Genomic DNA, 10,150 nt, shown 5'->3' on the forward strand with positions numbered 1-10,150 from the left:
CCAAAGTCTAAAGAGGTGTAGAACTTGCCCAAAGTTCTACAAAGTTTCACAACAAAAAGCAGCAAGACTGGGATTAAAAGGAGACTCTCAGCTATAACTAGCATGATCTGTCCTTCTTGGATACATTTGCTAAGGAGCTTTCTGGCATCCAAGTCCCCAGCCTGTCCTGTTATTGAAAATCTGGTTCAATTGCCCCTGCTCTGCTCCTGAAACTTATCCTGTCACCGAGTGTCGTGTCTCGGTTCTTTCCTCATAGTGATCAATAAATAATCACCACATTCATTAAGGTAAGACTAGGAGCAACTGAAAACCACAACCAAACTTGAGACAACATTGAAACCAAGCACCTACCCTGGACATTTCTAGAATTCCCACACCATGTTAGCTTAAGCACCATGGGGCTTGTCATTCAGACTTGTATTAAAAAAAAGAAAAAATTAGGATTGTGGGAAGATGGCAAAGTAGGTACCTCCAGGTCTCAGCCTTTCCACCAGACAACTATTAAGCAGGCAGGAATGAGCTAAAACAGCTATTTTGAAACTGGAGACCAGAACACTGTACAGTATCCAGGGGGGAGTGGGACAAAGAGCCTGGTAAGTAACAGAAAAGAACAGTGTGTTGCTCTCTCCTCATGGCAGACACCAATTCCCCCTGCCCATCCCCAACTCTTCCTTCAGGCTGCTGTGGGGTCCAGCCCCTGGCTAGCTCACTGGTAACAGAGAGGGGCATGAAAACTTCTTCCCCAAGACCAGGGGTAGGCACGGCTGATCAGTGATCACAGCTTTGATTAGCGACTTGAGAAGATGATTTGTAGAGGTGCCTCTACGGTCAGCAGACATTAGCTAAAGGAGCCCACACTCGGGTAGGGATCGCTGGGGGCCTGCCTGGCTCTGGGTGGACACTGCTTCAAGCCCCCCATCCCCCAGAGGTCACAGCAGAGGAGACTTTAAGATGCTAGCTTCCTCAGGGTTGCAGGGGATAGTTAGCTGAAGGACTACATTTGCTGGGCAGACCAAGAAAGCTCAGCTTTGGGGAGTCATAGAAGTGAACTTTAGTGCCCCTCCTCTGCTCCCCAGGGCTCTCTGGAGCCATCTGTGCTCCTTATATGGCTCTCTGGGAAAGACTGACTTGGGAGGGTCCTCTATCATGTGGACCCTCCTTGCAGAATTTGCCAAAAGCAGGTTGAGACAATGAAAGGAATATAAGAAACTATCGAGGCAGACAATTCAGGGTAACTGTTTTACCAACTTCAATCATCCCAAAGAGGAAAGTCTGTCTCCTAGGAAACAGAGGGGGCAACCAAACTCCTGTAAACAGGGGAACCTCCAGAACAACCACCAAGCAAAAGTCGGACAAGACCTAAGCCAGAAAGACAGGGAAAACCCTGCACACTACGTTTGCCTTGGGCACACTTTCCTGATGGGAGGGCTGAGGCTCAAGAAAACCTCTTCTTATCACCAGCTGGATTACAAAATTTTAAAAAACAGACATCTCAGGGAATAAATCACAGAGTTGACATTTTTAAATTTTTAATTGTCCAATGTGCAACAAGAGAGTACAAGACAAAGAAATAGGAAATGATGGCCCCTTCAAAAGAAGTGATAAATTCCAGAAAACATCAATGAAGAAAACCAGAATGGGAACATATTAACAAATACTTTTTAAAAACTGATCTTAAGAATGCTGCAGGAGAAAAAAAAATGCTCAAGGAGGTGAAGGAAAACACAGAGAGAGAACTAAAGGATACCAGGAAAACAATGAATAAGCACTATGATAACCTTGAGAAAGAGAAAAATTTAAAAGGAACTAAACAGAACTACTGGAGTTGAAGCCCACAAAAACCGAAATGAAAAACTCACAGGAGGGTTGTGAGAGGAGATTGGAGATGGCAAAAGAAAGAATCCACGAAAGTGAAGAAAAGACACTTGAAATAAGTCAGGCTGAGGAACAGAAAGAAGAAGAGTTATGAAAAGCAAAAACAGCCTGAGACACTTTGGGGATACCATCAAGCATATTGGCATATGTGCTATGTAAGTCCCAAAAGGGAAAGAGAGAAAGGGGAGAAGGAATATTCAAAGAAATAATGACAGAGAACTTCCCAAATTTAGCAAAAGAGGTGAATATGCACATCCACGAAGACCAGAGGACACCAAACAGGATATACATGAAGAAAAATGTGCCCCATCATATACTGTCGAATGCAAAGGACAAGGAGTTCTGAAAGCTGAGAGAGAAAAGCCACATGTTATTATTATGAAGTCTCAGTTACATTGAGTGCCAATTTCTCATCAGAAACATGGAGGGAAGAAGGCAGTGGGTTGAAATGCCAAAAATGCTGAAAGGAAACAATTGCCAGTTGAGAATTTATATCCAGTGAGACTTTCTTTCAAAAATGAAGGGGACATGAAGACATTCTCAGATAAACAAAAGCTAAACAAAACCTTCCCTACAAGGAATGCTAAAGGGGGTTCTTTAGACTGAAATGGTTCAAAGCATAAAGAAATAAAGACTTGCCGTAAAGATTAACTGTTATGGTAGCTTGAAGTTGTATGTACCCCAGAAAAAGTCATGTTCTTATAATCCATCCTTGTGGGAACAGACCTACTGTGGGAGACCTTTTGTTTAGGTGGGTGGACATGAAGTCCAGTCCTCCTATCCAAGCTGCCATCGACCTCACAGCAGGTGTGCTGACCAGGCAGCCCTTGGACACGTGAAAGTGAAGATGCAAAGATTCCATGACCTGTGCAAGGGGACTCACCGACGGCTGCCTCAAGACTTACTCCCAGGTGGGTTTCCAGGCTTCTGCCAGCGGACCAGCCCGTGTGAACTGCCAACATCGCTGAGAAGTCTGTCCTCTTCATGTGCCACAACTCCTGCCAACAGGTTGTGAGGAAGGTGTTGGATGGGGCAAGCAGGCAAAGCTCGACCTAGAGAACATCACCACTGGCTCCTTCAGCCCTCTCCACCTTCGCTGCATTGGTGCTCTGCCCCACTGAGCTCGTGAAATGCTGCTTGCAGGTCATGTACAAAAAGGACACGAAAGAGCTCCGAAAGCACGCTATCGTTGGGTCTGTCCTGAAGAGCATCCTCACGGGGACTCTCCAGCACTTTGCTTCAAGAATACTGGCTTACTTCTGTTTTGAGGGGGTCTATGAATTGAGCCAATTGTTGTTCCGCATCAGGGAGTTCAAAAAATGAACGAGACCCTGTCTCTTTGATGTTAAATGGTGGGATGGTGGAATTTGCCTCTGGCTGGCTGTCTACCCAGTGGGTTGTAGCTAATCCAGAATTCAAGTTCTTTCCATGGCAGGAAAACAGGCAGGATTTATTGCACCTTTGTAAGTGCTGTAAAAAATGAAGGCGTAACCGCCCTATATTCTGGACTGACGCCTACTATGCCTCCTGCATTCCCTGCCAATGAGACGCGGGTTTTGGTCTAGGAATCCAGCAGAACATTGCTGAAGCCAGTTTGAAGCAGGCTGAAGCGTCTTGGTGAACCTGAATCCAAGTACACTTTTAGGGACTACAGCTCATCTCAGGGTTTCACAATTTTATGAGAATTTTATGTTTTTGTCCTCCCTTCTTCTAAACCTTAAACTTTACGGAAAGGCATGTATTTCACATTGTATAATTTCTGCCCCCAATTGTACTGAAATAGAAAAGTTGCAATCTTCGTTCTTGGTGGAATATATAAGCTGAGCCCTAAGTACCTTCTCTGAAAGGTCAAATATAGATATAGTAAAGCTTTTGTATAAATCCATAGATGCACATGCTGTTTGGTTATGTGTTGAGTAAAACACCCAATTTAGTTCCATGTTTAACCTCAGATTTCACAGAAAAAAATGGTATTGACCATGTTCTAAGATGGTTATAAATGATTACTAGCCCACTCAATATGTAGCGTCTCTTTTAAAGTCTGCTTAACAAATATATACTGTACTAGGCAGTTAACGTTTTAAAAAAGTTTTTATGTGCATCTTAAGAAACAAAATATCTTCTAGATTTTTAAGAGGGGAATATACCAGTATACCAATGTGACGTGCACATCCTTGAGTTAAAGTTTCAGAGTAGGCATCTTGCATTTTCCCAACTTGCTCCATTTTTACCTACATTAGTAACAATTCAGTTCCTAAGTGGGATCATATCCTTCTCTCTGACTAGACAGCTAGGTGTGGCCTGGAGCATCATGCCTTTTGGAAACAGCACAGCCTTCATTTGTGTCAACTTCCCCTCTTTCCTCTCCAAAAGAGCTTCTGCTCTGCTGGGCTTTGGACTGAGGAGGAACTGAGGGGAGGGTCCGTGCTGCCATGCTTCGATGGAGACCCGGCGGCTGACAGCAGCTTTTAGCTTCTGGTGCCTGGGTCCTGGCCTGGACAGGATCCCTGTTGGCTCACCTAGGAGCTGTCAACCCTTCACCACTCGCTGCCCTCTCCACCCCTACCGAGCAGAAACCCTTCCTGGGAACAGAGAGTGCCAAAACCTTCGAGAGAAGCCTTTGTTCCTTGTTTAGTTTTGGAATGACAATATTCATGGGTGAAGACCTCTCCTCTCAGATAGGACAAAATAGAACTTAGTGTTTCTACAAGGCAGTGAGGCATGGCAGGGCTAACCCATCCTGAAATCTACCTAAAGGTTTTTACACTTTGTCATGCTTTAAAAGTGCTGGAGCCTACAGGAAGGAATGAAGTGGTGAGCATGCAACTAGGTGAATGAAACTTATGGACAGTGTTCTAGTTTGCTAGCTGTTAGAATGCGCTATACCCGAAATGGAATGGCTTTTAAAAAGGGGAATTTATTAAGTTGCAAGTGCACAGTTCTAAAGCCGTGAAAATGTCCAAATTAAAGCAAGGTTATAGAAATGTCCAATCTAAGGCATCCAGGGAAGGATGCCTTGGCTCAAGAAGGCTGATGATGTTCAGGGTTTCTCTCTCAACTGGAAAGGCACATGGGGAATATGGCAACATCTGCTAGCTTCCTCTCCCAGCTTCTCGTTTCATGAAGCTCCCCTGGAGGCGTTTTCCTTCTCCATCTCCAAAGCCCTCTGGTTGTGTGGACTCTCATGGGTCTCATGGCTCTCGAGCTCTCTCTTCAAAATGTTCTTTCTTTTAAAGGATTCCAGTAAACTAATCAAGACCCACCTGGAATGGGTGGAGTCACAGCTCCCTCTAATCAAAGGTTAATACCCACAGCTGGGTTAGTCACGGCTTCGTGGAGATAATCTAATCAAGTTCCAACCTACAGGGCTGAATAAGATTAAAAGAAACGACTGCCTCCACAAAATGGCTCAGGATTAAAGCTTGGCTTTCCTGGGGCACATATCCTTTCAAACCAACACAGACAGTATGTTGAATGAAATCAGAAACAAAAAGACAAATATTATCATGTCTTAATGCATATGGACTAAATTATAATTTTCCATAAAATTGAAGTCAAGAGCATGGATTATTAAATTGGAGTCTGTTGCAAAGGTCCTAGATTGTCAACTCTTAATATACTTAGAAGTTGTAGCTGATATTTCTAAATTTTGAGATACTGGGTTGTTTGTATAAAACCTGGTTGTTTGCTGAAACTTCTGGTATTGGTGTGACATCTGAGACTCAGAGTTACAGCACTGAAGCTATCAAAGTCAGCAGTACCCCATACAGAAACTGTTTAAAATGTTGAAAAAGAGATCAGACTTTGACTAGAGATATGACTAAAGCTAATCTGGATAGGACTAAGGTAAATCAAAATGCCAGGTAAAGGATGATAAGGCCCAAATTTTAAAACTTCAACCTCTGTGAGAGACCAAGGGGAAAGATGTTTATTTGGTGGAAAATTTATATTTCAGGTAACACATTTTCTAATTTAACATGTAAGGTCAGTTTACTTGAATGCCATAATTACATGGAATCTTGAATAGGGCATGAGATCTTGTTGGTTTGTCCAGGTTAGTGTGATGTCCCGATATATCCCAGAGTAATTTGGGCAGAGAATAAAAAAGTATTTGCCAAGCGTCCTTGAGGAACTGGGGAGAAAGGAGAAAATATTTAAAAACTTCCCCATCTGGGGATTCCTCACATCCTCACAAACAGTGGGGACATCTAATTCAGTGGATGGGCCCTCGATCATGGGGCTCACCCCTATGAAGCTTATTCCTGCAAAGGAGAAGCTAAGCTAACTTATGATTGTGCCTAGGAGTCACCCAGAGGACCTCTTTCATTGCTCAGATGTGGCCTTACCCTCTGGGCCAACTTGGCAGGTGAACTCACTGCCCTCCACCCAATGCGGGACCTGACTCCCAGGGGTGTAAATCTTCCTGGCAATGTGCGATCTGACTCCGGGTATGAGCCGGGACCCAGCATCATGGGAATGAGGAAACCTTCTTGACCAAAAGGGGGAAGAAAGGGATGAGACAAGTAAAGTCTTGGTGGCTGGGAAATTTCGGACAGGAGTTGAGAGGTTATTTGGGGGTTGTTCTTGTGCATTATATGAATGTGCCTTTTTGGTTTGTGGTGTACTGGAGTGGCTGGAGGGAAGTGCCTTGGGCTGCTGAGCTCGTGTTCCGGGGCCCTTGATACTTGAAGAAGACTGTATGGCTATGTGGCTTTTGTGGTGTGACTGTGTGACTGTGAAAATCCCGTGTCGGGGGCTCCTTTTGTCCAGGGTGTGGACTGATGAGCAGATGAAATAGGGTTGAAAAGTGGGAGAATGATGGGGGGAGATGGTGGGTGAAGGTTGGGCGGACTGGAACGCTGTGGGTCGGTGAGAGGGAGGGGAGGTGGGTGTGGGATGTGTGACTTCTTTCTTTTTCTTTTTGGTTCTTTTTCTGGAGTGATGCAGGTGTTCTGGAGATGGTTATGGTGAAAAATGCATGGCCATGTGGTGATGCTATGAGCCACTGATTGTGCTGTATGGTTGGCCTCTGGGTGTGGATATTTCTCATACAAATATTTTTATAAAAATGTAATGGAGACTTCTAAAGTGGGGTTCTGGAAATCAGTGAATTTTAATGGCGATTTTATACATTTTTTATAGAGTGTGACTTTATAAAGTAACGAAACATAAGAAAAGCACTTTTCTTCAACTTTCCCATGTGTATGTACATGTGCACAACACAGAAGCCCCACAGTCCATCTGGTCCTCACAGATGTGGGGATGGGGAGCTGTTCTTTGGCCACATGGTGTGACAGGGTCAGTCTTGTTACCACTCAAGTAAACCTCACTCCATTCTGCTCCGAGACCAGGGGCGTCTCTCCCAATAAAAAGTATCCTTAATGGCCAGTATAGCTGAAAGCAAACAGGAATGTTAACAAAAGCCATACTGTGTGTGTCTCTCACTGTTGGCTTGTCTCAGGCCCCCAGTTGCCCTAAACTTCTTGCTCTACACGAGGCCTCTGTGGTAGCTACGGCCACAGTCCTATGACAGAAGCAAGACAGCGAGGGAAGCGAGCTGCTGCAGACCTGTGGATAAGACATGAGGGCATCTCAAAGGGATGCTCAGCGTGGCACCCAAGGGGCGCCAGACCTCAGGTTGGCCTTCCATTTGCTTTGACTCTAAAAGAAAGCGGTTTTCCATTTTACTTTTCTCTCCATACTGAAATGGTCAGTAGCTACTGAGTGCTGCTTCATCCGATCTGAGCAGATTGGATCGGAATAGAAAATGGACTGGTTCCCAGCAGAAAGGAGGGGCTCCAAGTCTACAGTGCCCCATCCCAGGCCCATGGCCAGCCTCAGTCTGTGGTCTGTTAAAGATTTAACTGGTTATCTTAAATAGAAGTAATTTCAGACAAGTGAAAGTAAGTAGGAGAGGAAAATAAGTGGAAGGGAGAAGAGAATTTTTGCTACTTCTTTAGCCTACCAGCTTCTCCCGTGGACTTCGTGGAGGAACTTCTTAAAAGTTGCCAGTCTCGGTGCATTTTGGACTCTTGCATCCTCACAGTTGCATGAGACACTTTCATAAATATCATATTTGTGGATCTCTCCTGCTGGTTCTGTTTCTCTAGAGAACCCTGACTGACATAAAGACAGACAGATAGACCAATGGAATCAAATTGAGAACTCAAGAATCAATCCTTAACATTTCTGGCCCATGTTTTTGATAAGGAGGAAAAGACCACCCAATTGGGAAAGCAAGGTCTCTTCAACAAGTGGTGCTGGGAAAACTGCAGCTACATTTGGAAAAAAAAATAATGAGGATCCCCTACCTCAAACCATATACAAAAAATCAACTCAAAAATAGCTCCGAGTCCTTAATATAAGACCAGAAGTATCACACTCCTACAAGAAAAGTAAGCAAGCATCTTCAGGAGCTCGTGTTAGGCAATGGTTTCTTAGGCTTCAGCACAAGCAACAAAAGAAAAAATAGATAAATGGGACTTCATCAGAACTAAAAACTTTTGCACCTCAAAGGACTTTATCATGAAAGTAAAATGATAACCTACACAATGAGAGAAAATACTTGGAAACCATATAGCCAATAAACGTCTAATATCCAGAATATATAAAGAAATCCTTCAACTTAACCACAAAAAGACAAACAACCCAATTAAAAATGAGCAATTCACTTGAATAGACATCTCTCCAAGGAAGAAATACAAATGGCCAGAAGGCACGTGAAAAGATGCTCAGCATCATTAGTCATCAGGGAAATGCAAATCAAAACCACATGAGAGGGTGTGCAACGGTGGCCCAGTGGCAGAGTTCTCGCCTGCCATGCGGGAGACCCGGGTTTGATTTCTGGTGACTGCCCATGCAAAAACAAAACAAAAACACTACATGAGATATCATTTCATACCCACTAGAACGGCTGTATTAAAAAAAAAAAAAAAAAAAGAAAGAAGGAACAGGAGGCTTCCAGGAAGATGGCGGAGTGAAATCAGCGCACTCCTGCTCCATGGAACAAGACAGGGAACGGGGAGAAAATGACCAGAACTGCAGTACTGGGATGGAGAGCAAACACACTAGGTATGTAGGCAGTTTGTGGGAGGAGCGAGCCGGGGGTCTGGGGACAGGTTGAGCCGGGAGGGGCAGGTGAAACGTAAGCCCCACTAAGGGCGCTCTGCAGCAGGAGGGGAGGTGCAATCGGAGGAAACTGACCGTCCCTCCGCTCCAGCCTGCCCAAACTGCTGGCTGGGGAAACCTCCCTGCCCGGGTCATAGTTGACAGCACTCACGGGGAGCCCAGAGGCAGACTCAATCCACTGTAGGGGAGCGTCAGGCCTTGGGGTACTGGGAGCAAGATTGCCCAGCTAGGTGAGGGTCTTGCTGGCCCCACAGATGCGGCGTCTGGCAGACCTGCCGGGGCTGCAGGTCAGTTGATCCCCCAGGCACTGGTCATCTCTCCAGTCTCACTGGCAGGGACTGGCAATCTGGCCCCCACAGAAGCTGGGTGCAGCCCGGAGCCAAGCATGCGCTCTGCAAGACTTTGCAGTCCAGAAGGGGTGGAGCTGAAGGAGAAGGAGCCTCAGGCGCACCACCTTCTGGTGAGACCCTGTAAGTGCAGGTCATCTGCTAAAGTCCTGGAGTGGGGAACCTGAGAGGCGGAGGTAACTCGGGGTTGCCACCTGCTGGGGAGAAAGAGTAAGTGCAGGCAGCCTAACTCCTTTATCCGCCTAGGTTTGCTTATTTATTTATTATTTTATTTTCATTTTATTTTACTTTATTTTATTTTGCATGGGCAGGCACTGGGAATTTTTATTTTTTAACAATATTTTTTCTTTTCCTCCTTTTTAAAATATATTCTTTCTACATATTTTATTATAATTGTTTTTTCATTATTTTTAATTTTTATTTTTATAGATATTTTATATTTTTATTGATTATTTTCTATTTCTTATGTCATGTAATACTTTTATTATTATTCTATTTCATTCATCATTATTATTATTTTAAATTTTCTCTCCCTTTGATAGGCACCAGTTTGACTTCACTCCCAATATACCTTGGGGTGTCTCCTTTTGATTCTGGGGCCTACTATTGTTGAGGTGTATTTTGTTGTTGTTCTTGTTATTTTTTCATATTTGTATTACATTCTTGTCTTATTAATATTATATGTTTGGGAGGTGCACAGGCCATGAGTCGAGCCTGGATCTCCCACATGGTGGGCAGTCATTCCACCACTGAAGTGCCCGTGCATCCTGGCCTAGCTTCTAATAGACCGTCAAGTTGAA

General features: G+C 44.3%; 1 pseudogene; it reads left to right on the forward strand.

Moving 5' to 3' along the window:
• Positions 1-2,735: 2,735 nt before the first annotated feature.
• On the forward strand, positions 2,736-3,440 carry LOC143655474 (mitochondrial ornithine transporter 1 pseudogene; annotated as a pseudogene).
• The last annotated feature ends 6,710 nt before the right edge of the window (positions 3,441-10,150 follow it).

This window comes from Tamandua tetradactyla, chromosome 14 (genome assembly GCF_023851605.1).
Source record: "Tamandua tetradactyla isolate mTamTet1 chromosome 14, mTamTet1.pri, whole genome shotgun sequence".
In the NCBI taxonomy this organism is placed as follows: Eukaryota; Metazoa; Chordata; class Mammalia; order Pilosa; family Myrmecophagidae; genus Tamandua; species Tamandua tetradactyla.